The 23,748-nt window shown below is 44.6% G+C and overlaps 9 non-coding genes and 1 pseudogene across 9 annotated transcripts; all 10 read left to right on the forward strand.

The window, feature by feature from the left end:
- Positions 1-2,732: 2,732 nt before the first annotated feature.
- LOC141231303 (U2 spliceosomal RNA) lies at positions 2,733-2,923 on the forward strand. Its single transcript, XR_012297716.1, has one exon. It is a non-coding gene; the product is annotated as a U2 spliceosomal RNA (small nuclear RNA).
- Positions 2,924-9,050: 6,127 nt separating this feature from the next.
- Positions 9,051-9,239, forward strand: LOC141231466 (U2 spliceosomal RNA). The gene has a single exon (XR_012297853.1). It is a non-coding gene; the product is annotated as a U2 spliceosomal RNA (small nuclear RNA).
- A 1,109-nt stretch (positions 9,240-10,348) lies between these two features.
- Positions 10,349-10,539, forward strand: LOC141231317 (U2 spliceosomal RNA). The gene has a single exon (XR_012297729.1). It is a non-coding gene; the product is annotated as a U2 spliceosomal RNA (small nuclear RNA).
- Positions 10,540-11,648: 1,109 nt separating this feature from the next.
- Positions 11,649-11,839, forward strand: LOC141231262 (U2 spliceosomal RNA). Its single transcript, XR_012297675.1, has one exon. It is a non-coding gene; the product is annotated as a U2 spliceosomal RNA (small nuclear RNA).
- A 1,109-nt stretch (positions 11,840-12,948) lies between these two features.
- On the forward strand, positions 12,949-13,139 carry LOC141231208 (U2 spliceosomal RNA). Its single transcript, XR_012297617.1, has one exon. It is a non-coding gene; the product is annotated as a U2 spliceosomal RNA (small nuclear RNA).
- A 1,109-nt stretch (positions 13,140-14,248) lies between these two features.
- On the forward strand, positions 14,249-14,439 carry LOC141231300 (U2 spliceosomal RNA). The gene has a single exon (XR_012297713.1). It is a non-coding gene; the product is annotated as a U2 spliceosomal RNA (small nuclear RNA).
- A 1,109-nt stretch (positions 14,440-15,548) lies between these two features.
- On the forward strand, positions 15,549-15,739 carry LOC141231263 (U2 spliceosomal RNA). Its single transcript, XR_012297676.1, has one exon. It is a non-coding gene; the product is annotated as a U2 spliceosomal RNA (small nuclear RNA).
- A 1,109-nt stretch (positions 15,740-16,848) lies between these two features.
- LOC141231323 (U2 spliceosomal RNA) lies at positions 16,849-17,039 on the forward strand. The gene has a single exon (XR_012297735.1). It is a non-coding gene; the product is annotated as a U2 spliceosomal RNA (small nuclear RNA).
- Positions 17,040-18,148: 1,109 nt separating this feature from the next.
- On the forward strand, positions 18,149-18,264 carry LOC141231495 (U2 spliceosomal RNA; annotated as a pseudogene).
- Positions 18,265-18,788: 524 nt separating this feature from the next.
- On the forward strand, positions 18,789-18,970 carry LOC141231379 (U2 spliceosomal RNA). Its single transcript, XR_012297790.1, has one exon. It is a non-coding gene; the product is annotated as a U2 spliceosomal RNA (small nuclear RNA).
- The last annotated feature ends 4,778 nt before the right edge of the window (positions 18,971-23,748 follow it).

The raw sequence follows: 23,748 nt of genomic DNA on the forward strand, positions 1-23,748 counted from the left end.
GAGAACCATTTGGCGCCCACGATCTGATTAAAGAGATCGGGAATAAGTGGGAGCGGATACGGATCTCGGACCGTAATCCGATTAAGTTCACGGAAATCCAGGCAAGGGCGTAGGCCTCCATCTTTCTTCTTAACAAAGAAGAACCCCGCAGCCACTGGTGAAGATGAAGGTCTAATATGCCCCTTAGCCAGACTTTCTGAGATATAATCCTTCATGGCCTGCCTCTCAGGACCAGAAAGGTTATACAACCTAGCTTTAGGTAACTTGGCCTCAGGGAGCAATTTTACAGAACAGTCATACACGCGATGAGGAGGTAGTTCCTGACACCCTTTCTCCGAGAATACATCCTCAAAGTCCGCCAGAAATGGAGGTAAGACCCAAGGAGTAACCGCACCAATGACCGTGTTCATGCAGTTTTTATTACAGAATTTACTCCATTGGCTTATCTCCCTGGTTTGCCAATTAATAACCGGGTTATGCTTAGCTAACCAAGGAAGGCCCAACACAATAGGAGTGGGAAGACCCTCCAACACGTAGCAAGACAACAGTTCTTTATGTATTGCCCCCACTTGAAGTTTTACGTCATGCACAACTTGCAAAAAACTTCCCTGCCCGAGAGGCCTGGCATCGATCGAGAATATGGGGATGGGTTTAGCCAACTCACTCAACCGCATACCTTGAACCCGGGCAAACCGAGCATCAACCAGATTAGCCCCGGCCCCACTATCCAGAAGAACAGATATCCTCTCAGTTCTCGTACCCACCACTACCTCCGCCGGTACGAGAAACTGAGACGAACCTAGGGACGAAATACCTACTCCCAGATTGCCGTCCACCACACAACCTGGGATCAACAGTTTTCCGACGACTCTTCACTCTGCAAGGGACGGGATGGACACCCCCCAATAAAATGTCCCTTTCTCCCGCAGAAGAAACACCTTCCTGCCTTATGGCGCACCACCGGTCCCCTCCCCCGAAATGATGTCCCTCCTAATTGCATAGGCTCCTCTGGACTGACCAGGGGAACCACCATATGAGGGGACCTTGTAGGAGGTGGAGTCATAACAGGGGGTAGAGTTATCCCGCACCTCTCCCGAAGCCGTCTGTCCACGCGAATAGCAAGGGCCATAGCGGCTTCCAGAGACACGGGAGAGTCATACTGTGCCAACACATCCTGTAATTTGTCGGATAAACCATGACAAAACTGGCTCCTAAGAGCCGGGTCATTCCACTGGGTGTCCGTGGCCCACCTACGGAACTCCGAACAGAATTCCTCCGCCGGACGATCTCCCTGCTGGATCCTACGTAACTTAGACTCAGCAAGGGAGAACCGATCTGGGTCATCATATACGAGTCCCAGGGCAGCGAAAAACCTATCCACTGACTGGAGAGCCGGGGAACCCGGGGGAAGAGAGAACGCCCAAGATTGTGGGTCCCCTTGTAGGAGCGAGATGACAATTCCCACCCTTTGTTCTTCACTCCCCGATGACCGAGGCCGCAGCCGAAAGTACAATTTACATGCCTCCCGGAAAACAAAAAACTTGTCCCGACCCCAGTGAACCTATCAGGGAGAGCTACTTTAGGTTCTGGTCCGGCTTGCTCCTGAGGATGCCAAACCTTGGACCTAACGTCCGCCAGCTCCATGGACAAACTCTGCAATTGCCGAGCTAGACCGGCTACTGGATCCATAGTAGCTGGAGAAAAACTAAGTGGGTCGGTGAAAATGTCACGCTGTCACTGTATACTGGAGGTAGGGGGCCTAAGCTGACCCTAAGCTGGGGCCCTGACTAATCCCTCAACCTGGAGGTACTGTTAAAGGTACAGAGGTCCAGGCCGCCAGCGTAACCCCTACCTCCTGAAGATCCCTGCACCTCAGTAATCTAGTCCTGAGAAGGACCCCGATCACAACCAAAGGGAACAAGAAATAATATGCCCAAACACAGTATTTAGACGAACGAGACAGTACAGGGGAAAAACCAAAACCACCTTGCATACAAACAACTTCTCAACTACAACAGAGGGAAAACCAACGGGAAAGGAGATAAATGATAAAGCGAGGAAAGGGAAAAAACACTTCCAAATACACTTATCTCAGCAACTCCAAACACCACGATCCGCTCTGTCAGTCTGAATGAAATGCTTTCACCGACACCTCCCAAACAGACCAGCAGGTATATGAAGGAGTCTCACTACAGAAGTATTGATTGCAGCTGGGCGAGGCTGGACCTCATCTAGCCCAGAGAGAGAGAGAATTAACTCCCTCACTGCCGAGAAACACAAAGCACCAACAAGTCAGCTGCGAGAAGTCAGGCTGTGTACTCGTGACGATCTTCGTGGCAACACACCCGTGACACCTGCGCACAGCAGCAGCCACCTTCAGTCTGCTGCTGGACAGCCAGCAGCAGCAGGAGAGGTAAGTAATCAGCAGCCCTCCTGCTAAGGGTAGACAGCTGCTCGTTCCACCCCACCCCCCGCCTTAATTGGTTCTCCTCCCTTCCAACGGTGTTGAGGCGGGTGGGAACAGCAGGGGGTGAGGGTGCTGTGTTTAAAGAGGTGGAGTTATGCAGATCTAAAACGCGTGGATTGCAGCAGCAGCAAGCCGAAAAGTGCAGGCATGTAAGGGATCTAGAGGTTGACAACATGTCTTCTTAACGGGAGTCCAGGAGCTCATCTCCACAAATGGACTCTTCAGGATCCTTGGGTGGCTCCGTAGTTCGAAACCAATTCTGGTTATCGCTTCTCGGCCTTTTGGCTAAGATCAAGTGTAGTATCTGTTCTTATCAGTTTAATATCTGATACGTCCCCTATCTGGGGACCATATATTAAATGGATTTTTAGAACAGGGAGATGGAAAAAGAGCTTGCTCTGTCCACTCCACGCATTGACCTGGTATTGCAGTATGTCCAGGACCGGTGCACCCCTTCTTTAATGCAGTTTCTAAAATCAGAAAGTATTGAATTCAATGTTTTTTGTTCATTTTGCTTGTTTGTCGGATTTTGGGATGGACTCTTTGGCTTTGCTTTTCTTCTCCTCATTGGATTTTTCATGTTCAAAGTTGCAGAAGCCAGATGACAAGCTCATTTTGGTTCAACTTCAGCAACTGTGCATTGCATTGCCATGTAATGTAGCGCAATGCTATCTTTCTAGCTCTCCCTCTTTACTTCCTTTTGGATAAACAGACATATTAGGCAAGCATTTTGGAGCTTTCACCTAAATAACTACAGGTGGTGAGATAAGCTGCACAATATAATTGACCTTTCAGTATATTGTTGCACACACACCATCTATTTAGCAAATGCCCTTGTTATCAACAGCAGCCTTTTAAACTCACCTGAGCTAACAGGTATGTGCGCTGGTTACTCTGCTGCGCTTAAAAATTCTTTTTTGGTTTGCTACAATGCCTTTTCTGAAACGTTGTCTCCCTCTGCTGGAACACAGACTTCTTTCAATTAATGCCTGCAGACTATAAAAGAGAACCCAACCCAAAAAGTTTGGTTGATTAGTCTGTGGCATTCTGTTAAACTGTTGCTTATGGCGGTCTCTGTGAGCTTCTCAGCGACATTCAGCCAGCCAGGTATCCTGCCTGCAGTAGATGGAATGTGGCAATGGAACGCTGGCTGCGCGTGTCATAATAGGCTCTGAGCCTTTATATACCTGCGCACAGCAGCAGCCACCTTCAGTCTGCTGCTGGACAGCCAGCAGCAGCAGGAGAGGTAAGTAATCAGCAGCCCTCCTGCTAAGGGTAGACAGCTGCTCGTTCCACCCCACCCCCCGCCTTAATTGGTTCTCCTCCCTTCCAACGGTGTTGAGGCGGGTGGGAACAGCAGGGGGTGAGGGTGCTGTGTTTAAAGAGGTGGAGTTATGCAGATCTAAAACGCGTGGATTGCAGCAGCAGCAAGCCGAAAAGTGCAGGCATGTAAGGGATCTAGAGGTTGACAACATGTCTTCTTAACGGGAGTCCAGGAGCTCATCTCCACAAATGGACTCTTCAGGATCCTTGGGTGGCTCCGTAGTTCGAAACCAATTCTGGTTATCGCTTCTCGGCCTTTTGGCTCAGACCTAGTGTTTGGACAAGAGGTTCCTTGTGTACTAGCCCTCGGCCTTCCAGCATCGCCACTTCGGTGGCTTAAGCTGGATGCTGCTATAGGGGGAGAGTGAGGAGGAAACGAGAAGGCGATTCCTGAAGCGACCATGGGTGTCAAGCTTCGCTTTGCTGGGACCGGGGATCCCCGGGTCAAGAATGCTTTCCGTATCGAGGTCTCTGAGGAGAAGAAGGACCATTTCTCGTTGTCATACCTGGTCAACGCCATTTTCTATGAAATCCTGAAGATCCAGAAGTCGGAGATCATCTGTTTGCAGGAGTTCAGAAGGGAGCATAGGTACGTCTTGGTGCTTTCTTCTATGGCGGCTTGCCAAAACCTTTTCAAAACTCTTCAAGTCCTTTCAGAGCACCCTCAGCTGGATGGACTTATCTTCACTGTACTCTACTCTAAGGGGGATATCCCGGTGGTAGTATTCATGCACAACCCCTTTATCTCCCGGGATGATATCACTGCATTCCTGAGAAGACACTGTATTTTTGTGCAATTCTCCCATAAAATCTTAAATGGAGAAGGGCTGTGGACTGGGAAGTATAAATACTTTGTGAGGTTTGGGATAGACCCTCATGGTCCTGGAGGTATTCACTATCCTCCCCTGAACTTTACAATTGGAAGAGACTCTGGATATCTGTTTTTTCCCGAGGCGCCATTGTTCTGCAGGAGATGCAACATGTTCGGGCATATCCAGGATTTCTGCAAACAATTGCCAAACTGTAGAAAGTGCAACAAGTACGGTCATCTGGCGAAGGATTGTTCCAACCCGGTGGTATGTGATGCCTGCGGGGAGGAAGGACATGTGATTCGGGATTGTAAGGCTAAAGTCAAGCCTAGGTCCTTCTCCGAAGTGACCAAAGGTAAGCCTACTGTCCCTGCTGTTACCCCACAGGTGACTACTGCAGAGATCAATGAGGAGACGGAGCCCCCTGAGGTTGAAGATCTGGTGGGTGAGGCCCAGACCCTGTTGGACCCTCCAGCCCCTGCTGGGCCAAGTATGGAGATCTCCGAGTTGGATGTGGACCTCCCTCATCAGTCCGAAATATGTGGTGAGGGTGACATGGATGTGTCTCTTGCTCGAACCCCTGCATTGTCCTGGGGTGCTACAGACGAAGAGGTGGCCAGGGATGGTGGCCAAGGAGACTTTACTTCTGGGAGGTCTTTTGATGATGATGATACTCCTGAACTGGCCAATAAAAAACCCAGACGAGAGTACTCACCTGCCAGCGGAGGGTGCGACAGTCCTGCAAGTGACCGCATTTACCCGCAGGATGTCTTCTCCCCTGATGCTCCTTACCTTGGCATCCCTGAGAGCATCAACACCTTTGGGGTGCTTTCCCAGTCTGATGATAATGGATGAGTATGGCGTGATCAACATTGAGTCATGTATTTCTTTTCTTTAATTAATGTCTTGCCAATCTGGTTGGGATGTAGTGTCCCTAAATGTAAGGCAGATCAGATCTAAAATCAGAAGAACAACTGTTCTGGACTACCTGAAACATTTAGGTGCTGATGTTTTTTGCCTTCAGGAGTGTGGGATTCAGGATGCTCCTTGTGACAAAGACTGGCCTTACGGACAGCATATCTGGTCAGGGTCTAATCATAATAAAAATGATGGGGTGGGGATATTAGTTGGGAATAAAGAAATCTCTATTGATAGTTATATTGTGGTGGAGGTAGGCCGATGTTTAATTGCATTTTTGAGTTATAGAGGGTGGCGGGTCAGAATTATTAATTTATATTGCCCTACAGGGAAGGAAGAGCGGCTTGCTCTTCTTGAAAAATTAAGTTTTTTTCTTCCAGGGAAATCTCCCACTATTTTTGTTGGGGACGTTAATTGTGTCACAGAAGGAAAGTGTGACATAACAGGAAAGAAATTGTCCCATTTAATTTGTGATTTTTCCTTTTTAGATGCAGCAGTTGTTGTTCTTGGCATGCCACCACCGCCGACATACCATGCTGACCGTGGTGAGATTCATTCCAGAATTGATTTAATGTTATTTTCTAAAAATATGGTATGTTTGGATTTTTCTCAACAAAAGGTACCTTTTTCGGACCATGAATGTTTGAGAGGCGTGTTTTGTGCGAATGGTGACCAAGTGTATGGCGGTGGGGTATGGAAGTTGAATGCAAGGCTGTTAGAGGATGATGAGGTGATGAATGAGTTTAATGTAAAGTATGAAAGATGGAGAATGCGTAAGAAGGATTTTGTGTGTGTTCTTGACTGGTGGGACTGGGTGAAAGTGCAATTTAAAACTTTCTTCAAAAAGTGGGGCTATAGAAAAGCTGCCAGATATAGGAATAGGTTTAATGACCTTAATAGACGGATTGACTGGTTGAGAAAGTGTGTTGCAAGTGGTTTGGAGATGTCTGATCAACTTACTGAGGCTAAGAATGAATTGAAGCGTGTGTTGGATGAGAAAGGAAAGGAAATTATATATCGTACTAAAATTGAGCACCTGGAGAAAAATGAGAAGTGTACGAGGTTCTTTTTTAAAAAAATGAATGGTAGGAAGACTGATATGAATGAAGTTGTGAATGAAAGTGGAACCAACTGTATGGGTGAGGATGTGCTGAAAGAAGTGAATAGGTTTTATAGCAAGTTGTATGATGAGAAATGGATTGACTCTGGGCTTGTGTCATATGTTCTGAATGGTGTGGAGAAAAAACTTGATTCTGAGGAGCGTGATCTGTTGTGTGAGGATGTAGTTCTGGATGAAGTGAAGAATGTGGTGTGGAGTGCTAAAAAGAGTAAGACTCCTGGGAAAGATGGTATACCTGTAGAGTTGTATGTGAAAGCATGGGAAGTTTTGGGAACAGATTTGACTGAGGTATGTAAGTATATGTGGGTGAATGGTAGGTTGTGTGAATCAATGAAAGAAGGAGTGGTTGTGCTTGTGTATAAAAAGGGTGAGAGGAAACGTTTGGAAAACTGGAGACCAATAACACTGCTGAATTCGGATTATAAGGTCTACAGTAAGTTACTGGCAAATCGTATGCGTGAAGTGATTGGTAGTGTTGTGGAGGAGGACCAAGTATGTGCAGTGCCTGGAAGAAGTATGAGTGATAACTTGTTATTGTTGAGAGATATGATTGGGGATTGCAAGGATAGAAAGCAGAAATGTATGACTTTAGCTATTGATTTTGAGAAGGCGTTTGACAGGGTTTCGCATGTGTTTTTGTTTAAAGTACTGGAAAGAATGGGGTTTCCTAGAGAATTTGTGAATTGTGTAAAATCATTGTATGATTGTGTGTCAAGTGAGTTCTTGGTTAATGGGTGGCTGTGTGACAAAGTGAAGATTAGGTCAGGAGTAAGGCAGGGGTGTCCTATGTCCCCCGTCTTATTTGTATGTGTAATAGAACCATTGTTATGTTTGATTAGACGGGATAAAATGATGAGAGGTTTGTTGGTGCCTGGTAGTGGTGGTAAGCATGTGAAAGTGTTAGGTTATATGGATGATGTTGTGGTTGTGAGTGAAAGTATGGCTTCTTTGAGTAGAATTAAATTGCTTTTGGATTTTTTTGTTGGTGCGTCTGGTTTTAGGGTAAATTGGAATAAATGAAGTTTTAAATGTTTTGGAGATAGTAGTATTCGTATGGATGGTGTAAAGTGTGAAGTGGGTGCAATCAAGATTTTGGGCGTATTATTTAATGATGACTTAAAAGGGAATGAAAGTTGGGAAGAGTGTGGTATGCGGGTTGAACGTAAATTGAATTTTTGGCGAATGAGAGAATTGACTCTGCGTGGTAAGGTATTAATTATCAAAGCAGTGATTCTCCCTATCCTGCTTTATGTGGCGACTGTTTTTCCTTCTCCTTACAGGAAAATTAAGAGAATAGAGAAGTTGGTATTCACATTCCTGTGGTGTAGTAAGATGGAGAAGTTGAAGCGGGAGAGCCTTTTTAAGGCTTGTCAGCATGGTGGGCTGGCCTTTCCCAATATTGAAGTTTTTTTAGGTCTTAATTATATTAAGACTGTGGTTATTTTGCTGGGTAAAGGCAATAAAGGTGCTTTTATGGCTAATTATTCTGCTGGATGGATGTTGTATGGGTTATGCTGGAGGAAGAGAGATGCGAGTGTGCCTGTGGCCTTTAAGTGTCCTGTTTGGTATGAGGTGATTGAGAAATTTGTGAGAAAGCATGATTTGTTGAGTGTGGGAATGAATGATTTTAGAATGACCAAGAATGTGGTGAAAAGAATGAGTGCAAATGAGGTAGAGTGTAATATTGTTGGGCTGAGAGGGAATGAGGTTTCAGATGCATGGAAGAAGTTAGATACGTATGGGATGTCAAACAAACAGAAGGATGTGGTGTGGATGACTTTACATAATATTTTACCTGTGAGAGAAGTGCAGAAGAAAAGAGAGTTGATAATAACAGATGTGTGTCCGAGAGTGGGATGTGGTGGTTGTGAGACTGTGAGGCATGTTATGTGGGATTGTGAGTACGCGTACAGTGTGTGGAAGTGTGTAGGTGGATTGTGTAAGGGTTTAGCAGGCGTGAATTTTGTGGATTGGCGTGTGGCGATGTTTGGAATTGGTGCGTGTAGTCGGTCTAAAGATAGAATTTTATGGTTGATAATGGCTTGTGTGATGGAGAGTTTGTGGGATGCAAGGAACCTTGGACTTTTCAAGAGGAAATCTTTATCAGCGAATGAATGTGTTAGACTTATTCTTTCAAGACTATACCTGATATATAAGTTGGACAGCAGAGGCGGCGGTGGCACAGATGCCGAAGGGATTTGGAAATTTAAAAAGTGGCATTACCTTATCAAATACCAGTGATTTTTTTCTTTGTCATTCCTTGAAGTTTCTGCATTTGTGTTACGTAAAGGATGTTCCCTTGTGATTATATTTCGTCTTATACTACTGCTAAATAAATAGAACCATGATGATGAGAAGTTTTAAGTAGCAAATTTTGGAGAAATTCATACTGTTTGCTAAAAAACTAAACTGAATGGTTTAAAAAAAAAAAAAAAAAAAAAAAAAAAAATCTGTTCTTATCAGTTTAATATCTGATACGTCCCCTATCTGGGGACCATATATTAAATGGATTTTTAGAACAGGGAGATGGAAAAAGAGCTTGCTCTGTCCACTCCACGCATTGATCTGGTATTGCAGTATCTCCAGGACCGGTGCACCCCTTCTTTAATGCAGTTTCTAAAATCAGAAAGTATTGAATTCAATGTTTTTTGTTCATTTTGCTTGTTTGTCGGATTTTGGGATGGACTCTTTGGCTTTGCTTTTCTTCTCCTCATTGGATTTTTCATGTTCAAAGTTGCAGAAGCCAGATGACAAGCTCATTTTGGTTCAACTTCAGCAACTGTGCATTGCATTGCCATGTAATGTAACGCAATGCTATCTTTCTAGCTCTCCCTCTTTACTTCCTTTTGGATAAACAGACATATTAGGCAAGCATTTTGGAGCTTTCACCTAAATAACTACAGGTGGTGAGATAAGCTGCACAATATAATTGACCTTTCAGTATATTGTTGCACACACACCATCTATTTAGCAAATGCCCTTGTTATCAACAGCAGCCTTTTAAACTCACCTGAGCTAACAGGTATGTGCGCTGGTTACTCTGCTGCGCTTAAAATTTCTTTTTTGGTTTGCTACAATGCCTTTTCTGAAACGTTGTCTCCCTCTGCTGGAACACTGACTTCTTTCAATTAATGCCTGCAGACTATAAAAGAGAACCCAACCCAAAAAGTTTGGTTGATTAGTCTGTGGCATTCTGTTAAACTGTTGCTTATGGCGGTCTCTGTGAGCTTCTCAGCGACATTCAGCCAGCCAGGAATCCTGCCTGCAGTAGATGGAATGTGGCAATGGAACGCTGGCTGCGCGTGTCATAATAGGCTCTGAGCCTTTATATACCTGCGCACAGCAGCAGCCACCTTCAGTCTGCTGCTGGACAGCCAGCAGCAGCAGGAGAGGTAAGTAATCAGCAGCCCTCCTGCTAAGGGTAGACAGCTGCTCGTTCCACCCCACCCCCCGCCTTAATTGGTTCTCCTCCCTTCCAACGGTGTTGAGGCGGGTGGGAACAGCAGGGGGTGAGGGTGCTGTGTTTAAAGAGGTGGAGTTATGCAGATCTAAAACGCGTGGATTGCAGCAGCAGCAAGCCGAAAAGTGCAGGCATGTAAGGGATCTAGAGGTTGACAACATGTCTTCTTAACGGGAGTCCAGGAGCTCATCTCCACAAATGGACTCTTCAGGATCCTTGGGTGGCTCCGTAGTTCGAAACCAATTCTGGTTATCGCTTCTCGGCCTTTTGGCTAAGATCAAGTGTAGTATCTGTTCTTATCAGTTTAATATCTGATACATCCCCTATCTGGGGACCATATATTAAATGGATTTTTAGAACAGGGAGATGGAAAAAGAGCTTGCTCTGTCCACTCCACGCATTGACCTGGTATTGCAGTATCTCCAGGACCGGTGCACCCCTTCTTTAATGCAGTTTCTAAAATCAGAAAGTATTGAATTCAATGTTTTTTGTTCATTTTGCTTGTTTGTCGGATTTTGGGATGGACTCTTTGGCTTTGCTTTTCTTCTCCTCATTGGATTTTTCATGTTCAAAGTTGCAGAAGCTAGATGACAAGCTCATTTTGGTTCAACTTCAGCAACTGTGCATTGCATTGCCATGTAATGTAACGCAATGCTATCTTTCTAGCTCTCCCTCTTTACTTCCTTTTGGCTAAACAGACATATTAGGCAAGCATTTTGGAGCTTTCACCTAAATAACTACAGGTGGTGAGATAAGCTGCACAATATAATTGACCTTTCAGTATATTGTTGCACACACACCATCTATTTAGCAAATGCCCTTGTTATCAACAGCAGCCTTTTAAACTCACCTGAGCTAACAGGTATGTGCGCTGGTTACTCTGCTGCGCTTAAAATTTCTTTTTTGGTTTGCTACAATGCCTTTTCTGAAACGTTGTCTCCCTCTGCTGGAACACTGACTTCTTTCAATTAATGCCTGCAGACTATAAAATAGAACTCAACCCAAAAAGTTTGGTTGATTAGTCTGTGGCATTCTGTTAAACTGTTGCTTATGGCGGTCTCTGTGAGCTTCTCAGCGACATTCAGCCAGCCAGGTATCCTGCCTGCAGTAGATGGAATGTGGCAATGGAACGCTGGCTGCGCGTGTCATAATAGGCTCTGAGCCTTTATATACCTGCGCACAGCAGCAGCCACCTTCAGTCTGCTGCTGGACAGCCAGCAGCAGCAGGAGAGGTAAGTAATCAGCAGCCCTCCTGCTAAGGGTAGACAGCTGCTCGTTCCACCACACCCCCCGCCTTAATTGGTTCTCCTCCCTTCCAACGGTGTTGAGGCGGGTGGGAACAGCAGGGGGTGAGGGTGCTGTGTTTAAAGAGGTGGAGTTATGCAGATCTAAAACGCGTGGATTGCAGCAGCAGCAAGCCGAAAAGTGCAGGCATGTAAGGGATCTAGAGGTTGACAACATGTCTTCTTAACGGGAGTCCAGGAGCTCATCTCCACAAATGGACTCTTCAGGATCCTTGGGTGGCTCCGTAGTTCGAAACCAATTTTGGTTATCGCTTCTCGGCCTTTTGGCTAAGATCAAGTGTAGTATCTGTTCTTATCAGTTTAATATCTGATACGTCCCCTATCTGGGGACCATATATTAAATGGATTTTTAGAACAGGGAGATGGAAAAAGAGCTTGCTCTGTCCACTCCACGCATTGACCTGGTATTGCAGTATCTCCAGGACCGGTGCACCCCTTCTTTAATGCAGTTTCTAAAATCAGAAAGTATTGAATTCAATGTTTTTTGTTCATTTTGCTTGTTTGTCGGATTTTGGGATGGACTCTATGGCTTTGCTTTTCTTCTCCTCATTGGATCTTTCATGTTCAAAGTTGCAGAAGCCAGATGACAAGCTCATTTTGGTTCAACTTCAGCAACTGTGCATTGCATTGCCATGTAATGTAACGCAATGCTATCTTTCTAGCTCTCCCTCTTTACTTCCTTTTGGATAAACAGACATATTAGGCAAGCATTTTGGAGCTTTCACCTAAATAACTACAGGTGGTGAGATAAGCTGCACAATATAATTGACCTTTCAGTATATTGTTGCACACACACCATCTATTTAGCAAATGCCCTTGTTATCAACAGCAGCCTTTTAAACTCACCTGAGCTAACAGGTATGTGCGCTGGTTACTCTGCTGCGCTTAAAATTTCTTTTTTGGTTTGCTACAATGCCTTTTCTGAAACGTTGTCTCCCTCTGCTGGAACACTGACTTCTTTCAATTAATGCCTGCAGACTATAAAAGAGAACCCAACCCAAAAAGTTTGGTTGATTAGTCTGTGGCATTCTGTTAAACTGTTGCTTATGGCGGTCTCTGTGAGCTTCTCAGCGACATTCAGCCAGCCAGGTATCCTGCCTGCAGTAGATGGAATGTGGCAATGGAACGCTGGCTGCGCGTGTCATAATAGGCTCTGAGCCTTTATATACCTGCGCACAGCAGCAGCCACCTTCAGTCTGCTGCTGGACAGCCAGCAGCAGCAGGAGAGGTAAGTAATCAGCAGCCCTCCTGCTAAGGGTAGACAGCTGCTCGTTCCACCCCATCCCCCACCTTAATTGGTTCTCCTCCCTTCCAACGGTGTTGAGGCGGGTGGGAACAGCAGGGGGTGAGGGTGCTGTGTTTAAAGAGGTGGAGTTATGCAGATCTAAAACGCGTGGATTGCAGCAGCAGCAAGCCGAAAAGTGCAGGCATGTAAGGGATCTAGAGGTTGACAACATGTCTTCTTAACGGGAGTCCAGGAGCTCATCTCCACAAATGGACTCTTCAGGATCCTTGGGTGGCTCCGTAGTTCGAAACCAATTCTGGTTATCGCTTCTCGGCCTTTTGGCTAAGATCAAGTGTAGTATCTGTTCTTATCAGTTTAATATCTGATACGTCCCCTATCTGGGGACCATATATTAAATTGATTTTTAGAACAGGGAGATGGAAAAAGAGCTTGCTCTGTCCACTCCACGCATTGACCTGGTATTGCAGTATCTCCAGGACCGGTGCACCCCTTCTTTAATGCAGTTTCTAAAATCAGAAAGTATTGAATTCAATGTTTTTTGTTCATTTTGCTTGTTTGTCGGATTTTGGGATGGACTCTTTGGCTTTGCTTTTCTTCTCCTCATTGGATTTTTCATGTTCAAAGTTGCAGAAGCCAGATGACAAGCTCATTTTGGTTCAACTTCAGCAACTGTGCATTGCATTGCCATGTAATGTAACGCAATGCTATCTTTCTAGCTCCCCCTCTTTACTTCCTTTTGGATAAACAGACATATTAGGCAAGCATTTTGGAGCTTTCACCTAAATAACTACAGGTGGTGAGATAAGCTGCACAATATAATTGACCTTTCAGTATATTGTTGCACACACACCATCTATTTAGCAAATGCCCTTGTTATCAACAGCAGCCTTTTAAACTCACCTGAGCTAACAGGTATGTGCGCTGGTTACTCTGCTGCGCTTAAAATTTCTTTTTTGGTTTGCTACAATGCCTTTTCTGAAACGTTGTCTCCCTCTGCTGGAACACTGACTTCTTTCAATTAATGCCTGCAGACTATAAAAGAGAACCCAACCCAAAAAGTTTGGTTGATTAGTCTGTGGCATTCTGTTAAACTGTTGCTTATGGCGGTCTCTGTGAGCTTCTCAGCGACATTCAGCCAGCCAGGTATCCTGCCTGCAGTAGATGGAATGTGGCAATGGAACACTGGCTGCGCGTGTCATAATAGGCTCTGAGCCTTTATATACCTGCGCACAGCAGCAGCCACCTTCAGTCTGCTGCTGGACAGCCAGCAGCAGCAGGAGAGGTAAGTAATCAGCAGCCCTCCTGCTAAGGGTAGACAGCTGCTCGTTCCACCCCACCCCCCTCCTTAATTGGTTCTCCTCCCTTCCAACGGTGTTGAGGCGGGTGGGAACAGCAGGGGGTGAGGGTGCTGTGTTTAAAGAGGTGGAGTTATGCAGATCTAAAACGCGTGGATTGCAGCAGCAGCAAGCCGAAAAGTGCAGGCATGTAAGGGATCTAGAGGTTGACAACATGTCTTCTTAACGGGAGTCCAGGAGCTCATCTCCACAAATGGACTCTTCAGGATCCTTGGGTGGCTCCGTAGTTCGAAACCAATTCTGGTTATCGCTTCTCGGCCTTTTGGCTAAGATCAAGTGTAGTATCTGTTCTTATCAGTTTAATATCTGATACGTTCCCTATCTGGGGACCATATATTAAATGGATTTTTAGAACAGGGAGATGGAAAAAGAGCTTGCTCTGTCCACTCCACGCATTGACCTGGTATTGCAGTATCTCCAGGACCGGTGCACCCCTTCTTTAATGCAGTTTCTAAAATCAGAAAGTATTGAATTCAATGTTTTTTGTTCATTTTGCTTGTTTGTTGGATTTTGGGATGGACTCTTTGGCTTTGCTTTTCTTCTCCTCATTGGATTTTTCATGTTCAAAGCTGCAGAAGCCAGATGACAAGCTCATTTTGGTTCAACTTCAGCAACTGTGCATTGCATTGCCATGTAATGTAACGCAATGCTATCTTTCTAGCTCTCCCTCTTTACTTCCTTTTGGATAAACAGACATATTAGGCAAGCATTTTGGAGCTTTCACCTAAATAACTACAGGTGGTGATATAAGCTGCACAATATAATTGACCTTTCAGTATATTGTTGCACACACACCATCTATTTAGCAAATGCCCTTGTTATCAACAGCAGCCTTTTAAACTCACCTGAGCTAACAGGTATGTGCGCTGGTTACTCTGCTGCGCTTAAAATTTCTTTTTTGGTTTGCTACAATGCCTTTTCTGAAACGTTGTCTCCCTCTGCTGGAACACTGACTTCTTTCAATTAATGCCTGCAGACTATAAAAGAGAACCCAACCCAAAAAGTTTGGTTGATTAGTCTGTGGCATTCTGTTAAACTGTTGCTTATGGCGGTCTCTGTGAGCTTCTCAGCGACATTCAGCCAGCCAGGTATCCTGCCTGCAGTAGATGGAATGTGGCAATGGAACGCTGGCTGCGCGTGTCATAATAGGCTCTGAGCCTTTATATACCTGCGCACAGCAGCAGCCACCTTCAGTCTGCTGCTGGACAGCCAGCAGCAGCAGGAGAGGTAAGTAATCAGCAGCCCTCCTGCTAAGGGTAGACAGCTGCTCGTTCCACCCCACCCCCCACCTTAATTGGTTCTCCTCCATTCCTTCGGTGTTGAGGCGGGTGGGAACAGCAGGGGGTGAGGGTGCTGTGTTTAAAGAGGTGGAGTTATGCAGATCTAAAACGCGTGGATTGCAGCAGCAGCAAGCCGAAAAGTGCAGGCATGTAAGGGATCTAGAGGTTGACAACATGTCTTCTTAACGGGAGTCCAGGAGCTCATCTCCACAAATGGACTCTTCAGGATCCTTGGGTGGCTCCGTAGTTCGAAACCAATTCTGGTTATCGCTTCTCGGCCTTTTGGCTAAGATCAAGTGTAGTATCTGTTCTTATCAGTTTAATATCTGATACGTCCCCTATCTGGGGACCATATATTAAATGGATTTTTAGAACAGGGAGATGGAAAAAGAGCTTGCTCTGTCCACTCCACGCATTGACCTGGTATTGCAGTATCTCCAGGACCGGTGCACCCCTTCTTTAATGCAGTTTCTAAAATCAGAAAGTATTGAATTCAATGTTTTTTGTTCATTTTGCTTGTTTGTCGGATTTTGGGATGGACTCTTTGGCTTCGCTTTTCTTCTCCTCATTGGATTTTTCATGTTCAAAGTTGCAGAAGCCAGATGACAAGCTCATTTTGGTTCAACTTCAGCAACTGTGCATTGCATTGCCATGTAATGTAACGCAATGCTATCTTTCTAGCTCTCCCTCTTTACTTCCTTTTGGATAAACAGACATATTAGGCAAGCATTTTGGAGCTTTCACCTAAATAACTACAGGTGGTGAGATAAGCTGCACAATATAATTGACCTTTCAGTATATTGTTGCACACACACCATCTATTTAGCAAATGCCCTTGTTATCAACAGCAGCCTTTTAAACTCACCTGAGCTAACAGGTATGTGCGCTGGTTACTCTGCTGCGCTTAAAATTTCTTTTTTGGTTTGCTACAATGCCTTTTCTGAAACGTTGTCTCCCTCTGCTGGAACACTGACTTCTTTCAATTAATGCCTGCAGACTATAAAAGAGAACCCAACCCAAAAAGTTTGGTTGATTAGTCTGTGGCATTCTGTTAAACTGTTGCTTATGGCGGTCTCTGTGAGCTTCTCAGCGACATTCAGCCAGCCAGGTATCCTGCCTGCAGTAGATGGAATGTGGCAATGGAACGCTGGCTGCGCGTGTCATAATAGGCTCTGAGCCTTTATATACCTGCGCACAGCAGCAGCCACCTTCAGTCTGCTGCTGGACAGCCAGCAGCAGCAGGAGAGGTAAGTAATCAGCAGCCCTCCTGCTAAGGGTAGACAGCTGCTCGTTCCACCCCACCCCCCGCCTTAATTGGTTCTCCTCCCTTCCAACGGTGTTGAGGCGGGTGGGAACAGCAGGGGGTGAGGGTGCTGTGTTTAAAGAGGTGGAGTTATGCAGATCTAAAACGCGTGGATTGCAGCAGCAGCAAGCCGAAAAGTGCAGGCATGTAAGGGATCTAGAGGTTGACAACATGTCTTCTTAACGGGAGTCCAGGAGCTCATCTCCACAAATGGACTCTTCAGGATCCTTGGGTGGCTCCGTAGTTCGAAACCAATTCTGGTTATCGCTTCTCGGCCTTTTGGCTAAGATCAAGTGTAGTATCTGTTCTTATCAGTTTAATATCTGATACGTCCCCTATCTGGGGACCATATATTAAATGGATTTTTAGAACAGGGAGATGGAAAAAGAGCTTGCTCTGTCCACTCCACGCATTGACCTGGTATTGCGGTATCTCCAGGACCGGTGCACCCCTTCTTTAATGCAGTTTCTAAAATCAGAAAGTATTGAATTCAATGTTTTTTGTTCATTTTGCTTGTTTGTCGGATTTTGGGATGGACTCTTTGGCTTTGCTTTTCTTCTCCTCATTGGATTTTTCATGTTCAAAGTTGCAGAAGCCAGATGACAAGCTCATTTTGGTTCAACTTCAGCAACTGTGCATTGCATTGCCATGTAATGTAACGCAATGCTATCTTTCTAGCTCTCCCTCTTTACTTCCTTTTGGATAAACAGACATATTAGGCAAGCATTTTGGAGCTTTCACCTAAATAACTACAGGTGGTGAGATAAGCTGCACAATATAATTGACCTTTCAGTATATTGTTGCACACACACCATCTATTTAGCAAATGCCCTTGTTATCAACAGCAGCCTTTTAAACTCACCTGAGCTAACAGGTATGTGCGCTGGTTACTCTGCTGCGCTTAAAATTTCTTTTTTGGTTTGCTACAATGCCTTTTCTGAAACGTTGTCTCCCTCTGCTGGAACACTGACTTCTTTCAATTAATGCCTACAGACTATAAAAGAGAACCCAACCCAAAAAGTTTGGTTGATTAGTCTGTGGCATTCTGTTAAACTGTTGCTTATGGCGGTCTCTGTGAGCTTCTCAGCGACATTCAGCCAGCCAGGTATCCTGCCTGCAGTAGATGGAATGTGGCAATGGAACACTGGCTGCGCGTGTCATAATAGGCTCTGAGCCTTTATATACCTGCGCACAGCAGCAGCCACCTTCAGTCTGCTGCTGGACAGCCAGCAGCAGCAGGAGAGGTAAGTAATCAGCAGCCCTCCTGCTAAGGGTAGACAGCTGCTCGTTCCACCCCACCCCCCGCCTTAATTGGTTCTCCTCCCTTCCAACGGTGTTGAGGCGGGTGGGAACAGCAGGGGGTGAGGGTGCTGTGTTTAAAGAGGTGGAGTTATGCAGATCTAAAACGCGTGGATTGCAGCAGCAGCAAGCCGAAAAGTGCAGGCATGTAAGGGATCTAGAGGTTGACAACATGTCTTCTTAACGGGAGTCCAGGAGCTCATCTCCACAAATGGACTCTTCAGGATCCTTGGGTGGCTCCGTAGTTCGAAACCAATTCTGGTTATCGCTTCTCGGCCTTTTGGCTAAGATCAAGTGTAGTATCTTTTGAAAAGGCAGTTTTGTCCTTGGGCTGCCCTAGTAAATTGATGCATATTACACACTGGTTTGGTGCACTTGTTAGTACGCCAGGTGGCTCATAGAGTTATCTGATGGAAAACATGGCCCTCCAGGATCGAAGTCACTAGGCTGGGTAAGTGTGAGGGCTTTGGAGCAATGTGCCCCAGGAGTATTCGCCCTGGTGGGAGTCCAAGCTTACTGGGACTGGGAACCCCAGAAAGACTTGGCTTCGTAGCACGCCGCACCTTTGCCAATCATACTTTCTGAGCAACCCCCCCTATTCCTGGCCTCCGGGCTAGGAAGGGGAATTTTTATAAACCCGGTCGGAGGTCCGGTCAGCTTTGGGCTGAGAAACCAACACAGGCTCCAGCTCCACTAGGGTGGCAGCCAAGATGGAAGCTGGGAGCACGAAAACGGCTCTTCTCCGGCTTCGGCTAGGGAGAGCATCGGAGATCCCTGACCCTCGCTGTGGCCTTCTGGCTCGGAGGGATGGGGATGGTTTATTGGGGACCCTCTCCTCCGGGAAGGGTCCACATGAATCCTCGCCTCGTGCGCTGTTTTGGTGTGACTTCGGTCACATTTTTCAGTGCCTTGGATGCAGCTTCAATCAAAAAATCTGTTCTTATCAGTTTAATATCTGATACGTCCCCTATCTGGGGACTATATATTAAATGGATTTTTAGAACAGGGAGATGGAAAAAGAGCTTGCTCTGTCCACTCCACGCATTGACCTGGTATTGCAGTATCTCCAGGACCGGTGCACCCCTTCTTTAATGCAGTTTCTAAAATCAGAAAGTATTGAATTCAATGTTTTTTGTTCATTTTGCTTGTTTGTCGGATTTTGGGATGGACTCTTTGGCTTTGCTTTTCTTCTCCTCATTGGATTTTTCATGTTCAAAGTTGCAGAAGCCAGATGACAAGCTCATTTTGGTTCAACTTCAGCAACTGTGCATTGCATTGCCATGTAATGTAACGCAATGCTATCTTTCTAGCTCTCCCTCTTTACTTCCTTTTGGATAAACAGACATATTAGGCAAGCATTTTGGAGCTTTCACCTAAATAACTACAGGTGGTGAGATAAGCTGCACAATATAATTGACCTTTCAGTATATTGTTGCACACACACCATCTATTTAGCAAATGCCCTTGTTATCAACAGCAGCCTTTTAAACTCACCTGAGCTAACAGGTATGTGCGCTGGTTACTCTGCTGCGCTTAAAATTTCTTTTTTGGTTTGCTACAATGCCTTTTCTGAAACGTTGTCTCCCTCTGCTGGAACACTGACTTCTTTCAATTAATGCCTGCAGACTATAAAAGAGAACCCAACCCAAAAAGTTTGGTTGATTAGTCTGTGGCATTCTGTTAAACTGTTGCTTATGGCGGTCTCTGTGAGCTTCTCAGCGACATTCAGCCAGCCAGGTATCCTGCCTGCAGTAGATGGAATGTGGCAATGGAACGCTGGCTGCGCGTGTCATAATAGGCTCTGAGCCTTTATATACCTGCGCACAGCAGCAGCCACCTTCAGTCTGCTGCTGGACAGCCAGCAGCAGCAGGAGAGGTAAGTAATCAGCAGCCCTCCTGCTAAGGGTAGACAGCTGCTCGTTCCACCCCACCCCCCGCCTTAATTGGTTCTCCTCCCTTCCAACGGTGTTGAGGCGGGTGGGAACAGCAGGGGGTGAGGGTGCTGTGTTTAAAGAGGTGGAGTTATGCAGATCTAAAACGCATGGATTGCAGCAGCAGCAAGCCGAAAAGTGCAGGCATGTAAGGGATCTAGAGGTTGACAACATGTCTTCTTAACGGGAGTCCAGGAGCTCATCTCCACAAATGGACTCTTCAGGATCCTTGGGTGGCTCCGTAGTTCGAAACCAATTCTGGTTATCGCTTCTCGGCCTTTTGGCACGATCCTTGTGATTGGTGTCAGGAGGCAGGTTCGTGATCACTGGAATTCTTTCTCGGCCTTTTCCGATTGGAACTGCTGCTATTGGGAAGGAAGGAAGGTGTTTCTCGTACCTTTCGGCGTGGAAGGAATTCTGGATCGTGGAGGAGGATTTCTTCAGGACTGGAGTTCTGGACGCTGCTGAACAGAAGGGATCGAGTCTGGTGCTGTTATTTTTGGACGTCATCGGGCTTTCTTTTGAATTTTCTCTGTGTGGAAATGGAGATGAATTTGGATCAGGACGATGCCTACATGAAGGACACCATCCGGTTTGTGGTGAGTGTGGAATTTAGGCAAGTTAAAAACTTGGACTTTTTGTACAGGAAAGTCTTTACTCCTATCTTGCATATCAGCAAGGATGAGTACTTTTGTGTTCAGTCATTTTCTAACAGAGGAGTACACGATGTGACTTTGAGAGGTGCTGGTGTATGTGAGAGGGTTTTTTCCAGTTTTAGATATGCTGCAGCCTGTGAGCATAGTGAGGTATTGGAAGGAATTTCAGCCACGCCTCGCTTTCAATTTGATCAAAGGATGCTAACAATACATATGTATAACCCTTTCATATCTGATGAGCAAGTGACTTCATACTTAAGAAGGTTTTGCTCCGTATTAATTATGAAAAAACGTTGTACGACTGGTTTTGGGGCCTGGAACGGCAAGAGACTGTATCAGGTCGTTTTTAAAAAGGACCCGTCAGTGGAGGGGGGTGTCTTAAGACCCCCACCAGTCGTGTTCATAAATAGAGATAGAGGCTTTTTGTTTTTTTCTAATATGCCACCATATTGTAAACGATGTCGGAAATATGGCCATATGGATGAAAATTGCGCCCCTTGTGAAGTATGTTCTGGCCCGGTTCATCAGGCGAGAGAGTGCCCAATGCAAGCCAGGCAAACATCTGAGGCTGATGCTGAAGATAAACAAGGGGATGGTGGGCAGATGGAGGATGGAGGATCAGAAAGTTCTTCTAATGTGGCGCAGGAAGTAGAGGTTCTGGCACCTCTAAGTAATAGAGAAAAAAGAGAAGAGAGGAAGAAAGCTGAAGAAAAGAAGAAAGAAGAAAGGAAGAAGGAAGAAAAGAAGAAGGAAGTAAAGAAGAAGGAAGAAAAGAAGAAGGAAGACAAGAAGAAGGAAGACAAGAAGAAAGAAGATAAAAAGAAAGAAGGAGAGAGGAAAGAAGATGGAAGAGAGGAAGGAACATTGGAAGAGGAAAAGGAGGGGCAACAAGGTATTGTGGATACAGTTGCTGCTCTGGCGGTATTATCAGAGATGTCGTCAGGGATTCCTTGTGCCCAGGAAAATATGGACTTAAGTTCAAAATCTTTGAAAAGGAGTACATGGGAAGAAGAGCAACAGGAGATCATGGAGGACTTGGGTGGGAAAAAATCTCGTGGTGACGCGTCTTTTTTGTTTGGGGATGTATCTCCCTCAAGTTCTTCTGATCAAGAATCCTTAATTGTGGATGTGAAATCACCTTTGGTAGATGAGGGCGGAGGGATTAGCCCTGGGCCTATTACTAGAAGATGATTACTGTTGTATCCCTGAATGTTCAGGGGTTGAACAATTTATACAAACGCACTGCATTATATGATTTTTTGAATAATGAGAAATGCGATTTTATTTTTTTACAAGAATGTAATTTAGAAAGGAAAATGAGCTATGAATATTTACGTGGAATATGGAAGGGTAACATGGTTTTTTCTGGTGGGAATGAATTGAAAAGTGATGGGGTGGGTTTTTTGTGCTCTAGTGAGTGGGAGGTGGTGAAGTATGAGGAAATTTACCCTGGTCGTATTCTATGTGTAGAAGTAATGAGGGAGGGTAAAAGGGTGCGTTGTTTTAATATTTATGCTCATACTGAGAAAAATCAAAGATTACATTTATTCGAGATTTTACAGCTTTTTTTATCAGGTGCGGATCCGATTTTAATTGGTGGGGATTTTAACTGCCAGTTAAATAATGTACGGGTTGGGTCGGTAACCTGCCTTAAGAACATAATTTCTGCCTTCAGTTTAAAGGATGCATGGGCTATGGATGGTAGTAAAAAAGAATTTGAAGTTACGTGGTCAAACAGAGGTTTTACGTCTAGGATTGATCACTTTTTTATGTCTGATTCTTTTAAATGTTCCTCTTTTAAGACAAGTATTAATCCTTTTTCGGATCATAAGTTATTGGGATGCACTTTAGCAATAGACCCTTGCGGTAAGAAAAAACCTTCGCATTGGAAACTGAATGTTTCTTTATTACAGGGGGAGAATTTTAAAGAAGACTTTAAGGTTTTTTATAATGAATTAAAACTTAACAAAAAGGGTTTTAAGTGTATTTTAGACTGGTGGGATTTTATGAAGGGTAAGATCAGAACCTTCTTTGTTAAATTGGGAAAGAGGAAAGCGTATGAGAAAAGGCAGTTTTATGATGCGTTAAATGCTAATTTGCAGTGTTATTATTATTTTCAAAACAATGGAGTTAATATGGACAGCAGTATTAGTGAGGTAAAGGAGAAAATTCAGAATGCACTAAAAGAGAAGGGAAAAGAAATCATCTTCAACTCTAGGGTAAAGGTCCTGGATGAGGATGAGAAATGCACTAAGTTTTTCTTTAAAAAAATATGTGGAAAAAAGGATTTTATTGAGGTCTTAGAGGGTGAGGTGAGCCCAGAGGGGAAAGCATTGCAGGCCAAAATGTTTTATGATGATCTGTTTTCTCGAAAAAAGATTGATGAATCATTGAAAAACCATTTTTTAGAGGTTCTGGATAAAGCTCTTAGTGAGGAAGAAAAATTACTTTTATCTAGGGAGTTTACTAAGGAGGAGATATTTAATACTATTTGCACTTTACAAAATCAGAAGACACCAGGTGTGGATGGCCTCCCTGTGGAGTTTTACAGGGTTGTGTGGGATATTATAGGGGAAGATTTTTATGAGTTGTTTTTAGAAGTGGAGTCCTCTTTTAATATTCCCAAGTCATGGGCAGAAGGCCTTATTGTTTTATTATATAAAAAAGGAGGAAAAGAACTGATTAAAAATTGGAGGCCTATTACGCTGCTAAATACAGACTATAAAGTATATGCAAAACTATTGGCCAATAGATTAAAGAGTGTGATAGGGTCGGTTATTGAGGTGGATCAGTCTTGTGCAGTCCCGAATCGTAAGATTACCGACACGCTAATCTTACTGAGAGATATAATATGGGATGTGGCTGATAGGAAGCAGGACTTGGCCCTTGTTTCCCTTGATTTTGAGAAGGCATATGATAGGGTTGCTCATGAGTTTTTATTTGCCGTTTTAAAAAAAATAGGATGTCCTGGTGTTTTTATTGAACGTATTAAATGTCTGTATAAGTTATGTTTTAGTAAGATTTCTATTAATGGTTTTTTATCGGAAAATATTAATATTAATTGTGGGGTTAAGCAGGGGTGCCCCCTGTCGCCTATACTTTTCATTTGTGCAATAGAACCCCTTTTAACTGCTTTTAGGAAAGATAAAGTTATTAATGGCTTTTTTATTCCTGGCAGTAGGAATGACCAAGTGAAGGTTTTAGCTTATATGGATGATGTGTCAGTTTTAGTGCGGGACATTAAGAGTCTTCATAGAGTTTTAAGGACAGTTGTGTG

Source organism: Phyllobates terribilis, unplaced genomic scaffold, assembly GCF_046119375.1.
Source record: "Phyllobates terribilis strain yellow unplaced genomic scaffold, ASM4611937v1 Scaffold_505__1_contigs__length_1300667, whole genome shotgun sequence".
Classification (NCBI taxonomy): Eukaryota; Metazoa; Chordata; class Amphibia; order Anura; family Dendrobatidae; genus Phyllobates; species Phyllobates terribilis.